This window comes from Stegodyphus dumicola, chromosome 10 (assembly GCF_044657685.1).
Source record: "Stegodyphus dumicola isolate Sdum_Otavi_A_Nest chromosome 10, ASM4465768v1".
Classification (NCBI taxonomy): domain Eukaryota; kingdom Metazoa; phylum Arthropoda; class Arachnida; order Araneae; family Eresidae; genus Stegodyphus; species Stegodyphus dumicola.
In genome coordinates, this window is record NC_140777.1 from 137,051,782 (window position 1) to 137,072,385 (window position 20,604).

Sequence of the window (20,604 nt, forward strand, 5' to 3'; positions counted from 1 at the left end):
ATTTTTACTTTTTTAATTATTTTAAACGAAGAGAATCCACATTTATTGTCATTACAACTTTCATATTAAACTGGATTTGTCGCCTTAAATCTAAAAGCCATTGTTTTTTTATTCTAGTCCTTGCTCTCCAAAGACATTTTTCAAAATTTGTCTTCAACTAGCCGCTACGAGGCCAGCCTTTGTCTGGCTTTTAAATGTACCGAAAAAAATGCTTAAATAGAACACCAAACAATGAATTTAAAAACTGCGCAGAATTTTACTCTGCAGAGCAACTTTATCAAAAAAAATTCAATAAAAATATATTATAAATAAAAAAATTACAATGAAATAAGCAATAACCCTTAATACAAATATTAATTATCCTAATAAATAAAATCCGTTCTAAAATCTTAAGAATTCAAATGGTGTAAAGGTTTTTTTCCTAAAAGAATCATGGAAAACATTTATTTTACATTAAAATTATATATAATTAAAACATAATGTAAAAAAATTACAATGAAATAAGCAATAAAACTCATATTTTCAAGAGGAAACAGTCAGCAGTCCAGTATCCAATGCAATGAATTAAAAACTGTTGCCAAAACCGCATTTCTAAAAGAATGAAATTATCATGAGAAAGCAATAAACAATCAAAATTGTGCTTTGTGGATGACATAATTCAAAATATACAAAGCTCTTTGCTATTAGCTAATAAAGAGAGAGGGGGGGGAATGGAAATTCTTTTTCCGTTGCGCCTCGCGATACACATGCACGTCAGAATAAGAAGATTGCGATGTGCGTGTTGCGTGTCCAAAAATCAAAAGAAAATTTTATCTCATATTTTTAACAGTCAACGGTCCAGTATACAAAGCATTGAATGAAAACCTGTTGCTAAAAATCACATTTCTAAAAAAAATGAAGCTATTGAAAATGATGCGATTTCATCAAAAACGTTTTAACAAATCTGATTCGAATTTTAAATAAAATCACTTCGAGGTGCACTGGCTCTTATCTAGATGCGCCTATGTACTAAATTCCGTAGCCCTAGGTCTATTAGCTTACGCGCAGCACGAATGAAAGACACACACAGAGAGACTCTTTTTTTTATTGTATCTAGAGAGTATAGCATATAACTTTATTCTTCTCATCTTCCATGCAGTCTTGAAAGGCCCAGAATTTAATAGGGAAATGATTCATGACATTATCACTTTTAGATGCTAGATGGCAGACATTTTTAGTATGCTGTTTATTTAGTTTCTTCTGATTCATCTCTTTCAAGCATCTAATGACAAAGAAATAATTACATGGTTGTACTTAAAATAGAGCTAGAAATATGAGGAAATTTTTGAATTCACAAATGTTTTTCAAAACTTTTGGCACAAATATGCTGATTGCCCGGCTTTTCAACTGATTACAATTATATCAATTCTTTCAAGCTATATATAGCTTTATAGTTTTATATGCAGAGATTTATCTCGCACGCAAAACCTGAAAAATCAAACAAATGCCCGCTGGCTCTGCATGTCAATTTCAAGGTTTCTGTAATAAACATTAGTTACGCTGGCAACACAAATGATTGGGAAGAAAATACAAAGTTAAGTTAAAAAATTAATAAATAAAAGCCTTTTTTAAGTGAACGAGTTTTGTAAACGACCATTGTGAGAGAAATGTATTGCAAAGGGGGGAAGAGAAAAGTGGTGCACTGGAACAGTGAGAAGTTTTGTTTCTACATGAAACGTTGTTGAACACATACTGTTTGGATTAGGGCATTTTGCGTGTTTGACCGTTATTTTTGATTTCCTTTTTAAATCAAATAGGAAAGAAATTGCCGCAATGATTAGCACAAAACGTTAAATGGATGCATGTTTTAGCTGAGTTATTGATATGTGAAGAAGAAAAATTTGAATAGAATTATGGGGAAACATTTATGTTTAATTTACATATTATTTGTTTGTTTTTAGTTCTGTAATTCTTTATTTAGATTCAGAAGAAGCAAAGGGAAGAAAACATCTATATCGAAACTGGGATTTACACTAAAAAATATTAAGTTATTTTAGTCTTTCTTAAGTAAATAAATAAAGTTTTAAAACTTCGAATTTATCGAAACATAGTTTTACATAGCTTTTTCCAAAAACGGGAACATTAGACAACAAATTTAATATTTTTCCTGATGTATTTGTTACTTTTGACTAAAGGGCAGTAGTAAGACATAGCTCTCTCTATGTTTGAAAAAATCTCAGAACCTGATAAATATTATAATACTTTATTTCTTAAATATGTTCCTTTGGTTTATTTAATGTGCTAATTTTATTAATTACTGCAATTTAGTTATTCTGATTCGAGTTTAATTGTAGGAATTTCTCTGTAGATATGCTAATATCTAATTTGCATTTTGGTAAAGGCTTGTGAAAGGAATAAAAATTAGAAAATAGAATTAACAAATAGATAAGTAACGCTGTTTTTATATTACTAAAATAATATTTAAAAAACTCTGAAAGGTTTCAGATTTTAAATTACGTCCAAAAGGGAGTTTTCCTAACGTTTTGTGTGTTACCTTTATTTATTAAATATCATGTTTTTTGCACATAAAATTCAGTTCAATAGCAATGTCGCAAAACAATTTTAAAATGAGCATATCTTGAGAATTTCATTTACACAGTTCTGCGCTGGAGATAAAAAGTTTCTTTTTTCTGCGTGGAATGTTGCCATTGCTCGCTTTTAAATCCTTCAGTTTGTTAATCAAAAATTCGTTAAAGATTTACAAAATAGGAAATCGATCATAAAACAAATTCCAAATTTCAAATTTGGCCTTCCACATGCCCATATTCGTAGGAGGATTACGTCATTCAAAATTCGATGGCTATTCAAAACTCTATGGACCGTTGTTTTATCACAGTGCGATAAAAATTGCATACATTTATGCAGATTTTTCATTATTTAATTTCTTCAAATATAATGCAGGATTCTAACATTCGGTGGCAACAGTTTGAAAAGTGAAACGAACATTTATAGCGATTCAACGCAAAATCGCAAAACGAAAAAAATAGTAATTCAGGGACAAATTCCCTTTGAACTAATAACAACAACGTAATAGTAAAAAATGGTATCTATATAGTTCCTTGGGATAAAAGGGTTAACAAGAGTATAAAACGAGAGGAAATAAAACAAAAAAGGTTCGATTCAACTGAAAGTGCTATCTTTCATACTTTGGACTGTAGAAATCAATGGTTTGTTCCGAAAATTTAAGGAAGACTGTACCAGATATATATAATATTTCGATACTTGACTCGTAGAATTCAAATTAATACTTTGTCTGATTTTTTATCAGAGCTTTGTATAGTGTTACTTGCTTTGGAAACGTACTCTAAATCAAGACCCCAATGTAGATTTAAACGACTTATCGCTATGTCTAGATAAGCAAAAAAGATACTAAGGGTATAATAGAACTCAAATTTATTTAATGTATGTAATATTTCGATACCTTTTATTAAGAACTCAAATGTATTTAATAGAGGACACTCCTGGTGCTTACAAGCCAGCTAGCATTTATGGAGTAAACTCAAAAGTAGAACTTTAAATTGATACACCGGCGTGATAGCACAATCTGAGAGGATAAAGGAACGCTGCAGATAGGAATGTTATCGTAGAATATCAACTAGTAATCTGGCCTTCAGCAGACGGAACATGCTCTGACTAAAGCAATCTCAAAATCTCACTTAAATACAAGCGAGCTAAAAATTTACACTCTGGCAGGATAACGGAAAGGGAAAAGTGACAGTAAAGTTTCGTAATATAAAATAACTATTTAATTAGCATAAATGCTTTAAAAATTTCAGTTTTTCTCTTGCTAATTAATATCAAAGGTTATGCAGTGTCGACTACCGTGGTTAAATTACAGAGGAATTGTAAACAGATCATAGAGTCATTAGATTATATCGATGTAGGAACATCGACAAATATGCAGTGCCCTCGCCGGAAGTCAAAGTCCGGATCTCTCAAATACATGTCGAGCGTGTTTCGAGTTCCAGGCATGCGGAAAGGAAAGAGAAAATATCTTATATACTTTACCCCTTAAGGGAACAGGGGATTAGGGGCCCAATCGCCAAATCCTGGTAATGATGAATTATGGTTCACCACCTTATAGTTCGGAACCCACTTGTAGAGTCATTAAGTCATACAGCTGTATAATAAATATAATATAATGTAAAAGTTACGATCCTCGGCAATTGTTCCGCAAGTGTAGTTTGAAAGACTAGGTTATTTTGCTGCGGGCTGCAGGCATCTCAAAATGAAGAGAACCCTTAAATTTTCAAGATCGCCGGTAGCAAAGGTGTGTTCATCTTTTATTTCGGCAAACCTTGCTGAAAGACATATTCTTCCATTTACAGAATGTTTTAAATGTCGCAAGAGATTCCTATTTTGGCAGTTTTAACTTTTTCAAGAAATAAATTGTGTAAAAATTGCGAAATGCCGCCCAGTCGGTAGAGTGGTTAGGGAAGCTGACTGCGATGCCGAAGGGCCTGGGTTCGAATCTCGGAGAAGGCATGGTTGTAACTATGTTATGTGTTGTTCCTTCATAGGAAAGGCGATGGTGGTCCACCTATTAGGTGCCTCCATAATAAAGAGACCACCACATCTGGCCTTGTATAGATTAATGGACTAGGTTACATTTGTAATTGTTCACAATCTGCCATTGGGCAAAAAAATTACGAAATGTAATGTTTTACATCCTTCTCCGGTCCCTATGCTTATATTTAGTAAATTTTTTTTACTCGTTATAAAAAATAAACAGAAAGCGATTGACTCTGATCCAACAGAAATTGTTGTAGTTGTGAATTTTCGCGATTTATTTGGGCACTTTTCTGTGGATAGAACAGTTAGCAAAATTAAGTAATTGTTTTGGTTCCCAGGCATAAAACGATATGAAAGAAGATATATATCAGCGTGCATTGAATGCCTTATGAATAAAATGCAGGGGCGTAGCTAGAGTTTCCAGCCCCCGGGGTCAACTGAAGAATTTGCACCCCTTTCTGTGTGCCAAGAATGGAAAACATTTCCTTAAAAGATTTCGTAGCATTAATTTGGCCCCCCTGGTTGCTGCGCCCGGGGACAGATGACCCTCTTTGCCCCACCCTAGTTACGCCACTGATAAAAGGACAGGTGACAAGCAACAAGGACTATTACATCCCATAAAACTTGGTAAAAGTCCATTTGCACTTGTTCATGGGAATCATTTGTGTCCTTTCGTAAAGTGTTAGAGGGGGTGATGTCCACTTTTAGCCATGCATTTTTCTCCAAGTCGACAATCGGAACAATCGGGACGATGTAATCCGTCGATAGATGGCACTGTAAGAACGCAGCCGTTAAAGGACGCAGGATAGGGGAAAAGTAGTCTAGACCCATGGAGGTAGGAAGTAAGATGGAGTCGCCCTAAACAAGTTTCTCCCGTACCCTGCTCTGAAGCACCGTCGATCCCTACGTGGTGACCAAAACATTGGGTCATTTACCATTGAGTTCAATGGGATTTGACGCGTTCGGATGTAAATATTTTGTAATTACGTCGTAAATATACATATAAATGTATATATTTTCTTTTTCTACAACACTTCAGAGTCCTAAGTATGTGAAAACAACATATTTTTAAACAACATATCATTCTGAACGGAATTAAATGCTATACTTTTCACAGGACAGTTTTCTCAGAATGGTTTAATTTGAATGAAATATTTTCACAAGTTTTCGTTAATTACATTAGAAAAAAAAATTAAGGTAATTCGATTTTATTCGGTTAAGGTACAAAAATTAAGATCAAAGTTATGCATTATTTCTTTTCTATTTATAGAGCTTCTTCCTAAAATACTTTCTTAAATATGACATGATTTTTTGGCTTCTGAAGCATCTTTTAAATCGAAAAATGTAAGTCAATTTATAATTAATGCTCTATTCGGTTCATTTTAAATTAGAGAATTATTGGGAATTCCTAATAATTAAATAGGTATTAAATAGTACTTGACTTCTCTGAACATTTCTGAAAGGGAATAAAATGTTTTTTTTTTTTTTTTTTTTTTTTTTTTTTAGTATTATTTAAAACTTGTAACTGAGTTATTATAAAATGTAAGGGGAATAATTCTTTTAATTATACTTATCAGATTTTTTTTTACCCTTCATTTCAACAATACATATTCCAAAACTCTTTATTACGTTCTTAAGTGCGCATCTCATAGCATTTGCTTTACAATACCTTTTAACAGATTGCTTTCCAATACGAACAATTCTTGCTTAAATAGTTTTATAACGTATTTGTCAACAGGATTTCAATTAATGTTTACAATTCAATATTAAGGTTATTATATATTTAGATAACATTTATAATCATTATAAATTAGATACATTTAATAATTAGATTTCTTCACAGTACTTTCACAGTTGTTTATAAGTGAATAAATTCTTCATTTCAAATATATTTATAAATAATTTAATGAATATTTAAGTATTTTGCCAAAGGCAGGTACAGGCTTTTTGCAAGCACATGCATAAATACCCATACATATTTCCTATTTTTCATTTCCGGCATGTGCAAATCTTTAATTTCTGTGCATTCACTATATTTTTCGTGTAAAGTAATTTAAACTAATTTAGCATACACCCCAAAGTTTTACATAAAAAATATATATGAATATTTGAATGAAAATTATAAGTATTATTTTTAATACCCACTCAAAGGTCAGTTTTTCTTCCAAATTCCTCCACGATGGCATCTCTCTATTTAGGCAGATAGCCCTTGCATGCGTTTCTCTATTTAATAAAAACTTAATCTGACCTATGTGCCTAATTACAAATATTTTAACATACATAATTTTATATTTATAAAACGTGTAAGCCCAAAGTGATTATTTTTCAGATATATCAAATTAAAACGATGGGTTTAAAATGAGCAGCAGTAAAGCCTCTCCTCTAAAAAATTTTAAAAGGTACATGTTACAATAATATATGGATGTGAAAAAAATTTGTTTTATTCAAAACATTTTGACGTTTGGAAAATAAAATAAAAGTAGCGAATACTCTATCAAGGGAATGGCACAGTCAGACTGGCGCAGTCAGAAACAGTCAGAAGACTGGCACAGTCAGAAACAGATTCCATACAAAGGGACCAAAAAATGCAGACGTACAAGAAGGCACTTGCGCAATACAAACTACAGATAATAAAGGCCAAATCCGACTCCTGGCAGGAACACTGTTGTAGAATACCGGAAATTTTGGGGAAAATACAAAAAATCGCCGCAGGTAAGGTCTTTAGACCGACTCAATTGACTGCGAATGTGGCCCCTGACGCACCAAATACAAGAAATATTCTTTCGGTAATACTGAAAACGGTTTTTCCTTCAGATGATCCCGCCAATGACTCAGAAACGCACACATTAAAAAGGACGCAATTTCAGGAAAAATTCTGGTCTTCCAAAAATGGAGACTATCTCTCACCAACAATAGAGGAGGTAGACTTAATCATAAATGGTTTGGCAAGGAAAAAGGCCTAGACAATATAATATTCAAGGCATTGCATAATGAGTTTCCAGAGCTGATCCACTCAGTCTGCAAAGCATGCTGGAAAGTAGGACACTTTCCGAAAGATATGAAGCTGGCAGAGATCGCTCAGTTTCACAAAAAGGGGAAAGATCCCTCGGATCCGACCTCCTACCGCCCGGTAAGTCTCCTTCCCACAATTAGCAAAGTTCTAGAAAAAATCATTCTAATGAGGCTAAATTATTTCCTGAATAAAAATTTGGAACGCTGAATTAGCTACTAGGTTCCACAGGGTTGGCCCTAGACAGGAACCCTGTGGACAGCCTTTCTCCAGTTTATGCTGGATAATTCCATCGTTTGTAGTTACTTGAACTTGTCTGTCTTCAAGGTAGCTCCTTATCAACTTTAAGATCTGAATTGGGCAGTTGATTGAATCTAATTCTTTTTGTTACGTCAGGCCACCAGACATTATCGAAGGCTCCCTTTATGTCAATAGATATTACTATTGAGTGATTGTCAGTAATTAATAAAGTTCAGTAATTAATAAAAAACAGTATGGCTTCCGTGAAGGAATATCTACGGAACAGGCAGTAGCAGATCTCCTGAAAGTGCTGAAAAAGAACAGAGAGGAAGACAATCACTCAATAGTAATATCTATTGACATAAAGGGAGCCTTCGATAATGTCTGGTGGCCTGACGTAACAAAAGAATTAGATTCAATCAACTGCCCAATTCAGATCTTAAAGTTGATAAGGAGCTACCTTGAAGACAGACAAGTTCAAGTAACTACAAACGATGGAATTATCCAGCATAAACTGGAGAAAGGCTGTCCACAGGGTTCCTGTCTAGGGCCAACCCTGTGGAACCTAGTAGCTAATTCAGCGTTCCAAATTTTTGAGATGGAGAGCGAAATACATCTGCAAGCTTTTGCGGATGATTTCCTTCTAGTAACGTCGGGAAGAAAGAATATCGAGAAAATTACACAAAATGCACTAAATAGGTTCTTAGAGTGGGCACAAACACATAAACTTACGATCTCAGCAGAAAAAACTACCATGCTATTTATAGGGCGTAAAAGAGTAATGAAAAGAAATCCTACCATTAGACTCAACGGTAGCTCAATAAAATGCTCTTCAAACATAAAATACCTAGGATTTATCCTCAACAATAATCTCTCTTGGATTCCCCACTTAAAAGAACTCAGGAAAAGATGTATCGCACTCACAAACACAATGCTACGCACAACAGGACTGCAGTGGGGAGCACCACCATGGGTGCTTAAGAGGTGGTACCAAGCAATAACAGAAAGAATTGTTCTCTACGGCGTAGCGATCTGGGGAAATACACTCAACGTAAGCATGCGTAGATTACTCCTGTCCATGCAAAGGCTGCAACTCTTGCTCATCTGCAAGGGCTACAGAACTACTTCAACGACAGCTCTGCAGGTTCTAGCAGGAATTCCTCCGCTAGACCTGCAAGCGGAAAGGGAGTCGTTAATTGCAAGAGTGTTAAGGCTAGGTGAGGATGGAGTTCTATGGGAACAACAACACTTTGCTGAAGACTTTGAAAAACACAAGCCAGTGACGCAAGGACATCCGGCTGAAACACATCTAAAAAAGTGTATTCTAGGCCACTATGTGACACCAAAAGATAACCACACAGCTATATTTACAGATGGCTCAAAAACCGAGACGGGTACTGGCAGTGCCTTCTGCGTTCTAAAAGGTAATACAGCTGTGTATAAATGGAAAAGAAGACTTGGCAATAGGAACTCAGTATTCCAAGCTGAGCTGGCAGCACTTAAAGCAGCAATTAATTATGTGAAGAGGAACAGACTTATCCACATTACTATTTACAGTGATTCTGCCTCTAGCCTTGACGCAATCAAAGGTTACAAAAGTAGAAGCCAGTATGTCCAAGAAATTAGAAAAATCCTCCTCAGTCTTCTACCATCAGAAAGGCCATGCCTCACGTGGGCATTAAAGGCAATGAGGAAGCAGACACCCTGGCAAAAGAAGCAGCAAAGGAGGTCTCAAGAACAGAACTACCAGATAAATTACCTAGGTCTCATCTCAAAAAGATCACTTTAAAACAACTGATAGACAGATGGCAAGCCAGATGGGACACAGCAGATACAGGAAGGAGAACGTATATGTTCTTCCCCAAAACAACGCTAGAGTTAAACTGCAATAGTGGTAGTCAGACACAGTTTTATACAGGTCATGGCCCATTCCTGACCTATCTGCATAGATTCAGCCTGAGTGACACAGAAAGATGTCGATGTGGAGAGGTGGGGGATCCAGACCACTACGTCTTCCACTGCACAAACACGGCACAGTACCATATAAGAAAGCCAAGTCAAGCTTACTGGCCACAATGGGCGGCAAATATGAGAACAAACAAAACAGCAAATAAAAAGCTACAAGCGGTAATCAGCCATTGTCAGAGAAAGTATTCTCTAATACGACGATAAGTGTCCCCAAATAGAAATAATCAAGTGCTTAGCGCTCTGAATCATAAAATGTATAAATCACACTAAATCAATCTGGGCACACACCTCGAACCTCTCAACCCAAGACTAACTTAGATAATTAGGACTATGGCAACAACCTGCCTATATTCTTTATAATGTTTACTTTTGCAATTAATGTACAGGTCTAGGACTCGTCCCAGTAAAATCTTCAACAGCAATGAGTTTTTCCTACACTTACTAATCGTGTATTTAAATTACAAGTTTGTGATAAATAGGTTCAAGAAGGGCAAGGTCAACTTATGTTATCATCTCAAGTTTATGAATGATATTATTATTGGTATGGCATTTTTGCCTTCTTAATTTTAATAAATATTCAACTTTTTATGCAAATTTTAGGGAAGAAATATCTGTATTTATGTGATCAATTGCATGTTTGAATCTCTTCCCTAGTGATCAGCATTACGTGCTTAATTATGTTTTGTATAAATTATGTGCATGTTCTAAGGTGATAAAACTAACTATGGAATTAATGTAGGTAAGTTTCTCTTTGTAATTATGTATCAGCATTATGTATTCAAGTGTTTGGAATCAGATATCAGTTTTACTGAGTATGGTGCTGTACTTTTCTGTTTATGTTCACTTTAAAGTACTCAAGTCTGTATTTATTCCTTCTCTGCATGTACTATGAAGGTCAGTTCGTACTTGGCTAGGATTTAGACTACATAGCAGTACTTAATGATCAGTTTTATGTATTATGCTTATCAGTTTTATTTTTAGTTTTCATGTATTATGTATGCATTTTTAAGTGTTATGTATGCAAGCATTAGGGATCAGCTTTCTGTATTTCTGTACTCAGTATCATGTTAGTTTTTCACTTTAATATTCAGTTTTGTACTTATGTATGTATTATCCTGTCTGCAAGTACTACGAAAGAAAATGTAGGTGAATGGTTCAATTTGTAAAACAACTACAGTTTAAGTATGCGCAAAGAACTAAATTATGCAGGAATTTGTTATCTTAGTGATAACAGGTACCCATTCTTTTAAATGTTCTTACATAAGAGTCAGGCACATGGAAAGTAAACTGCGTTAAATTATGTTTGGGCGCTAGGATTTTTTTTAATCATCTTTTAATCTCTCTCTTTATTATTTTTTATTTTTTATATATTTTATTTTTATTTTATTTTTTTTTTTTTTTTTTTTTTTTTTTTTTAAGTTTACTATGTGCAATAATTTAATAGGTTACAACTTTCCTCCATGCAGGACCAACGATTCCACAGAAGCCCCATAAAGATATGACAGTTGTGTCAGGATAAGCACCCGCATGTAGACATTTAGCAAGTCCAGAAAATCCACGGCAGTTAATTTTTCAGGCAAAGTCCTAATATCTTTACTTTATCTAACACAAGTTTCTGTCTATTCTAACAGCGATTCTTAACAGTCTTTTGATTGCTTCTTTGCTTAATTTTAAGTAGTTCCTAACAGGATACTCTTTCCCCGTACAACAACATCCAAGCTTATATGTAGACTTTATGAGGCTCATAGCCGTCTATTCGGCTGCGTTCCCGGAGCAGGATGGAGCAGAGAGTAGATGGTTTCTGCCAGGAAGATAACACACAGTGAGGCTAAGGCCAGGTCAGTGGTCTTCCTTGGTGGCGCTCACTCACTCACTCACTCTATCAAGGGTATCGAAAGACGTATACAATTTTAAATGTACCGTAAGGTATTTTTCATTCTTTAAGCATAACATTTTTCTTAAAATCTATATTTTTGTAGTGCAACAGCTTATAATTTTATAAAACAAATTCATAATCAAAATCGCTGTTGTTAGTTATCGAAAAATAACCAAGATGTGATTTTTGCGTAAATGTCACTAAACTATACAAATTGCTATTATCCATCACACTATGAATGTTTCTTTCATGCGAGTCCCTTTTTTGATTTCTATGGAACTGTCGTGTGTCGAAATACTATCAGAATCTTGTCAAGCGAGCTTCTGAATGTAAACAAAGAACACCCCATCTGGTGACCCAAGCTCCAAAGCAGTGCTTCGCTTTTAGCGCGGGTTGGCCCCTCCTCCCTTTCCTACCTCCATGTCTAGACCAGCGGGTCGTCAACCCTTAGAACTTCACGGACCACTACATATATAATTTTATATTTGGCGGACCGCTAATATGAATTTAAAAAAAAAAACCTTTAAATCAGACCTTAAAAACAACATATTAATAAGCAAAAACAATATTCAACTTTCCAATACATGTAATTTTAATTTTCCTTTGCTAATATAATTATCGAAACATTTGGTGTTCAGTAGCATGCCTCTATAGAAGTTCAAGCTAGGCGCCTGATTATGAGTAACAATTAAAACACTATTAACATCTCACTGATACACATATTTCGTTCACATTGAAAAATTATTTAAAAAGTACAAACTTCTTACCTTCTTGAACAGAAAGCTTCACATTTCCATATCACTAAAAATAAACTTCACTAAAAGCAAGAACAAACTGGCAAGATTGGCAAAGAATCAATAAACTGAAAGTGTTATACCGCCAATTTTTAATTATTGTAAACATAATAATCATCGCTTACGCAGCAATGGCGCCATCGATCAACAGTTAGACAAAATAAAAACGGAAACTTCCAGTGATGCAATTATAAACAAGAATGCAGATAGTTTCATAAAAATCCATCAAGTTGCCTATTGACAATGAGAAAAACTGGGTTATTAACGACCACAATAGCATATGTTTATAATTCAAAAGTAAAAAGAATACCAGTTCGTGCTATTATTGCTAACTGCAGCATAGTCATGGATGCCAACTCTCACTTTCAAATGTCGCTAGATACACCTGCAAAAGCAGCTAAAGAAATCGCTATATTCAGAAGGAATTTCGCTGAAAGTAATAGATAAAATTTTTTTAAATAAAGTATAATCCATATTCCATAATAGGTTTTGTTACTCGTCATTTTTTAAACTGAATCTTCATGAAAATATAAATAATGTCCCAATTTTTCTGAGGACCAAAACATTCTCACGGACCACCGGTTGGGGACCGCTGGTCTAGACAACGCGAGCGATGTGAGATGGATTCCCCAGCTTGCAGCTCAATGTATATGCACATAGTTTAATGTAATAAACAAAATTTATTAAATACCTGTAGAGTAAAAGAAAACACACCTTAACAGAAGAGAAACAGAAATGCAGAGCCACAGTCTGAAACTAGGACTTGCAAGTAGAATGCACTCGATGGTACAACCAGGGCTTATATGAGATTTTGGGATGGTCAATGTTTTTTGCTTTTGATATTGTAATTGTGGACTGACTTTTTTTTTTTATCCTATTGGCTTCCATATATTCCGCTTATCTCCATGCATTCTAAACTTATATACTACAAATATTTAATACTTTTCAGATATTATGTGCATCTTCCCTCAATGTTTTCCTGAAATATTCAGCAGAGTCTGTAAAACCAATTAATAGTGTATGGGGGACTGAATGGTTTCTCTGCGGGACTGAATGGTTATTTTCGCATAAGCATTATTGATAGCTGTTGCGAAGAGCTTTTATTTCTTTTACCATGGTTAAGATATGGTAGCTTGATGCATTCTAGAACTAAGCAGAAATTAAATAAAATAATTTCAATCATATTTTACATTTTGCTCATTTTCATAGTTATTCTCTTTTTACCAGAATTTTCGCAAATGGCATTTGACCCAAGTTGCATACCTTCTACGATGCCTGAAACACACACAACGGAAAATGAAAATGAAATTAGAAATTCTGGAGTAATTTGCTGTAAGAAACCAAAAACCAAGCTGATGAAGCGTCTTCGAAATATTTTGCTTTACGGTAAGCATTTGTACTCTTACTCAGAATACCTTAAATATTTTAACTTAGTTAGGAATACTATTTTTTATTTCTGTCTAATTAATAGATAAAATTAATAAACTATTCCAAATTTCATTCCCTTCGCATATAATAGAAGAAAAACATGCGAAATTTGGTGAGGAAAAAGTTTCAAAATCCACAATGTTTTGCAATATTCAAACTTTAAAAGTTCCATTTGTTCCTAGAAATGTATTGCATTCGTTTGACATCAGTACATTATCAACATGTAGTGCCATAACTATTGACTAACAAATACTAATTTTCTCCTTAATTTTTAAATACTGTGATTATCTTAGAAAGTAGTCACCAAGAAGAATGTGTACAGTAAAAATATTTTATACTAAAAAAAACATTTTAAATTTATCTATATTTTAAAATCAGTATGCAATATTAAGAAATAATTTTTGCAAAATGCAAATATTATGTACATATTAAGTATAATTGTTTGTTAAAATTCATTACTGTTCAAAACGAATCCTGTAACATGAAATTATCATTCAATTAATTACAATTATTAAGTTTTAAAGTGTTTATCATCACGACTGTATCCTCGCAATGAATCAGATATGATCCTCATATCTTACATGCGTTTCAGTTTTAAACCCACTGGGAAATTTCTATCCCAATAAAGCTTTTAAACATCTCCCTAATAATCAATAATATAAGGTTTTGTACATTAAATATTATTTTGCTGCATGTAACTTTGTAGTTATCTATGAGTAAAAACAAGATGAGAAACCTGGTACTTTTGAAAAGATCACAGCAAGCAAAGATGGAAATTCTTCATTTTGATTTCGATGAAAGCAGTTCAATAAGCGTTAAATTATAAATATTAATCGTAAATTATACTTAATCTGCACACTTGTTTACCGTTCTTAAACTATGGACGACTTATTGTAATTTTCTTTAAGCCTAAAGTCCATAACACTATAGAATGCAGCAAAAGTTAAATTCAGCTTTATTTACTACAAATCTTTCCTTGCAGGGAAAAATTTAAAAGATTAAATTACTGCTCCCTGTCGGCGGGAAATCGAACTTAAATATGAACAAAATAAACAGCAAATTAAGTATAAGGTAGCCGGGCTCCTAATTATGCGTGATAATAATTTTGCGCTAAACTAATTATGTTCCTAACTAGCAGTAATAAATGTGAACAAAAACCACAAGGCATTCACCGAAACCAACATGGCCGGAGGTTGGAAATAAAAGAACAGCATTACTGGTAGCATCGACAACTATCTTTTTTAACTTTTGATCGCTACTGTAATCTCACCGAAATTACATGTCTGGTGGAGATGGTGGAAGGAACTGAAGTTACAGGAAAGAATTAATATAAAAATGATATGTTTATTAAAATAAATCTTATAATATTTATTAAAATTATTTTTGTATTTTGCTCGCTTAGTTAAAAAGAAAATAAGTAGCTAAATAATTAACAAACTAATAAAAAGTATAAAATATTGACTTCCTTGTTCCTTTTAACTTTTCACTTCCCATGTTCCCATGTTCATTTATTCTGACTCTTACTTTATCAATATTTGTTCCTTTTTATTATTTATGATTGTTCATGTGTTATACTTGAGGGTTTTTTTTTTTTTTTTTTTTTTTTTTTTTTTTTTTTTGTATGTTTGAATTGATATTTCCAATAAAGCCATATGCAACAACAATAAAATATTTACTTCAAATCGCTTAAGCATCTTATCAGATAATTTTGTGTGATGAATTTGCTGTGGCGTACTTAACATTACACCAATTTTTCCGACTACAACCCATCAGTACATTAAAATAATCCGGAAAATTTATTTATCTTTCTTTGCAGGGTTAATATTAATTGTACTATGAGACAATTTTATTATTTCACTTAGCTATTTTATTTCAGCAAAAGTTAGGCAGTTAAAAAAAATATATTTTTAATTCAGCAGAACAAAATACAATGCATTTTGTCCTTCAAAATTAAAAACTGCAGTTACTTTTGCTACTATTATTAATTTTCGGCCTTAACAATATAGCCCATTTCTCTTTCAACTAAGAGAAGAGAAAGGAAATTAATTTTTATTTAAATATTTCCTAAATCTAAATGCACAATTTAGTTTTCCTAGTTAGTTTTCTTACTTAAACGTATAACTTATCTCGTTTCAACAAAATCTTAAAACATTTTAAGTATAAATAATCACTACTTAAATCTCACCATCTTAATCACTTACTCAAAATCACTCGTTTCAACAACGAAATTAATAACGTAATGTATTGTCAATAAAGCTTTGAATCTATATTTTGGGATGAATTTACGAATTTAATGAAAACAATTTTTAAATTCTCATTTCATTTTGCGAGAGGAAATGTTTTAGCAGTTAATATTTTTAGTTTACTAAAATGAATTACTTTTTTATATTATTAAATCAATGGGGTGAAACCTCCAAATAAGTCAAAAACAGTCTTAATTTTGCTTGATCTTAGAAAAGAACTAAATATTTAGATGACTGGATTTCCGAATATCCGGAGTTCAGACAGTTGGACCTCTAGTCTATTTGAGCATTAATTTCTTTAAATGGTATTCAGTGATTAATCAAGAAAACATTAATTGAGTTTACTCGATGTTTTAAAGTAAAAGTATTATTTTAAATTGAACGAAAATAAACAAAATAGTGTTCCTAAATACTATAAAGTTTTGTTTCATTCTGAACATGCTATTGGAATTTATAAATCAGACCATCCTTAAGTAAGTTTCTAAAGGTTATAATTATTTCCCGGTTTTAATTAAAATAAATTCATAGAGCTCATTATTAGCGTTAATAAGGCAGGACAGGACAGGAAAAAGTGCAGGGGCACCACGACTTCGTCATAGACAAAAATAGTATTGCCCCACTGCACTAACCTTTTCTGGCATTTATTTAGACAAAAGATTATATTTCAAGTCATTACATTACGCAGTTGACATAATAAATTACATTAAAGTAACAAGTTATTTACATAGGAAGAACAATTATACAGATAAACTGGGGTACAGGTAATTGAGGTGCAGATATATTGGTATATAGGAATCAATATGGAGATAACATGTTACAATTGATTAGGTGTTGCAGTTTGACATTTGTTGGTGTGCTTGGAGGAATGCCTTAGCATTTGGGAAGATGGATGTGATGTGAGTTATAATGCTATGTTATTTTCGTGTTGGTGGTATCGTTGTGTGATTGTGCACAGATTTTGCAGAGTTTACTTTGCACAGAGTTCATTGTGCATAGAGTTCAATGTGCACAGAATTCTGCGCAACATCATGGAGAGCACTTTGTATAATGAGCATCAGATAATAGTGTAAAGTTCAAAGTACTGCGCTTTGGAAGTTTGAAGGCACTGGTAGTTGATAATCATCACTCACATAAATAGTGATGACTTAGGATAGGAGCACTCCCTGTTGAATATCATATTTGAATCATATGAGTACCTTAGATTGTTTCCATGGAAAGTTAAATGGTGAAACTGCAGATTAGGTGTCGTTCTTCAGTATAGGTGAGCAAAAATAGTCATGATTCTTTGGACATCTGGCACTTCGATTGCTAGGTATTCATCATTACTTCCGTTTTGTTATTTATGAGTGGCATAGTTCTCTACCTTGTTGTTGTAGCTTGTCTATGATTAGTTTAATGTTTTTGTAGGTGTGTTGATGGTTGATTAGGAATCTTTTAAATTCCATTCCCACTTGAGTAGGGTGTTTGACGTGTAGGTTGGCGGTTAGTAGGCAATGAAAGTTATAATCGTCAGGGTCGCCTCTTTCCCCACATACGCACAAATCAGTTGAAGTAAAATTTCTTTCCAAGAAATAAGCGTGAATAAGGCAGCAAGTTAAGTTTGAAAAGCAGAAGTAGCGACTTTTTGTTTTTCTTCTCAACGCATACATAAACCTGTACGAAGAATAAAAATATGCGTGTCAAAACTTTTACAAGAAACTGAAATCGAAAGATAATACTTACTTTAAACAAACTGTCAACTTACTAAGGCTTATTCATAAAAAATAATACCTTAGTTTCTCTCACGCAACTAAGGAGAATCAGCATACCAAGATCTGTCCTTAAATCACTTAAATGATTCATTAGATCCGAAGTGGACCATTACATGCACTGATAATGCCAAAATTAAGTACGGTACAGATTTTTATATTTAACATCTTGCATCAGTGTTTCAGATCTCTCAAAAGTTTATCATAACATTATCATGTCATATTCCTGGAGTCTGTATCCACCTGGCTATTTGACCGTAAGGATTCTTGAAATTTAAAAGCCAGGCCAATGATGCATTTTCTGCCGTAGAGGTAATGATGAAAATGTTCTACGGCTTTGACTATGGCGAGCAACTCTTTCCTGGTGACACAGTAATTCCTCTCCGGTTCAGACTGGCATTTGCTCCAGTAAGCCACTACACGTTCTTGGCCGTTTATTTCTTGGGACAAAACAGCACCGACACTTTCATTGCTCGCGTCCCGTGTCGATGGTCTGTCGAGCTGAGGATACGTCAGCATTGGAGCAGATGTTAAAGCTTCCTTCAGATTCTTAAATGCATCCTTGCATTCTTTCGTACACAAGAACTTTTGCTTGCTCTCTGTCAGCTTGTGAAGGGATCTTGCGATGGAAGATAAGTACGTCACGAATCATAACATTATCGAGATACAGAACAATGGGAAATATAAACAATACTACCAAGAAAAAAATCCAAGAGAAGTAAAACATTTTACAAATCTTAGAATCTTTAGTTTCTGTCATAATGAAGTTCAAAAATTTAGTTCAGAAATGGATTAGAATGGCAGTTAAAAGAGGTTAAAACACACTTTTAGTTCAAAAATGGGTTTTCCAGAGTAGGAAGAAAGAAGAGAGAAACAACTAAGCTACAGACGTCAGATAAGACCGAGGGACTAAAGGAAAACATGGGGCTCAGTATGGGATGTATGACTCAGACTCAAACTCCTTATGCTCAGTACGAGTTCATTCGACGGGCTCTCGAACGTTCTAATGCATTCGATTGGGTTTTGGACCGAAATGATCCATGCTGCAAATATCGTCACTCTTCTGCTGCTATACATTAGCTGCTGTACAGAGGGGTTGAGCGTTGTTATTCACAGAGAGAAACTCAGAGGCCGCAAAAACTCATAAAAGAAGCAAGTGAAGAAGAACTTCGGCTTAACGGTAGTTACTCAATATTGAACCTCTTTGAAGGTTGTGGAGTACCACATGACCATCATGTATGTTATTTTTGTCTTAATGAGAACTATGTCACATCTACTTGTCTGCCTTTCAACTATGTTATCGAGGTGACTGTGTGCTTTGTACTAGCTTCAGATTTTTAAACGTCGGAAATCGCTACTGAGGCGGTTGTCACCGTCATAGAGCACTCGATCGCTTTGCTGAGCTTCCGGCATCACAGAAACCGTCACCTCTTATAAGTATACATCAGTGGCATGTAAAGTACTAGTCACCTAACGATCAAACCATCCTTGTGCAATTTTCTGCCAAACTTCCTGCCAACAAATGGTGAAGCAACAAATTTTCTGCCAACAAAATGGTGAAATTTTGTATCGAGTGCCTAGTAGTGAGTTACTTATTTTACCCGTTATCTGCCATCGATTTTTCCTCACCCACAATACAAGATACCAGTTCTCTATAACTTTGGTTGCTCGTGAACAACCCCCATTAAACCTTTGGATTTCTGGTCCTATCATTTAAAATTCTGTCTGCGCTCATGACCCAATGGTATATGCAGTCCAAAGCACCTTAACTACACTAATCACATTTTGAGTTTCTTCTAACTTTCCAACCATTCAATCTTGGTTATATTTTCTTCTAACTTTCCAACCATTCAATTTTGGGTAAAGTCGTGTGTTGTGCAGATGTTATGGTTGTCTATCAGACATAAGACACTGCAACAACTTGACGTCATTCAAGACGATATGCACTATGCAATAGCTTCTACCGAAATGCTGACTTACGAATAAATATTACGAATAAATTCCAGATTTCTGCCTTCAGGTTATTGCATAAAAATGTGCAACCGAATACTGCTCGTTTAATGATTACGGTAATTCAAAATATGAAACCTATAAGGTCCAGTTAATTAAACAGGCAGGTGAAAAGGTGAAACTTCAGCACGCTTGTGGTGATTGATACAACAAAAGGAATTCTCATGCGGTATCCGTACACATCTGGAGTTCTTGAATGCGCGCACTCCATGGACTACATCGAAAACTGGATGTGTGTATAAATTTTCTGCTATTGCCTCATTTGCCTCATAATAAACAACTAAGGTTTTCATTTGAATCGCCCTCATAAATCATATAGTATCACTTGGCTTAATGAATTTCTCTAACTAATAACCTAATGTGCAACAACAAAAAGGCAATTCGCCAGTTTAGAGATTTATCGCGCGTCGGGTACAACCAGAGGAATCGATTTAAGGTACTGGTAATGACAATCCTTATTTTCTTAATTTAGATTTTTACTCTTAGTTAAAGCTCCTCTAATTTGCAAATACTGGTATTTTTAACATAAGCGAAACATGTTGATTAAAATAAACCTTACAGAGCAAATAGCTAAGAAACTAAAAAAAATATATGCAATAATGCTGGTTCAAATGTATATTGCTTTAAAATATTTTTCTTTTCAAGACATGCATATAAATTTCCTGTCTGTCTATGTATTTCATGAAAATACGACTACCTATTCCATAAAAAATTCGCAATTTAATCATACAACCAT

The 20,604-nt window shown here is 34.0% G+C and overlaps 1 long non-coding RNA gene across 1 annotated transcript in view; it reads left to right on the forward strand.

Annotated features, from left to right (window-relative positions):
- Positions 1–20,604, forward strand: part of LOC118183067 (uncharacterized) — a 48,305-nt gene that overhangs the window by 7,769 nt on the left and 19,932 nt on the right. Inside the window, exon 2 of the long non-coding RNA XR_004757166.2 lies at positions 13,667–13,825. This is a non-coding gene — a long non-coding RNA (uncharacterized LOC118183067). The remainder of the gene's footprint in view (positions 1–13,666; positions 13,826–20,604) is intronic.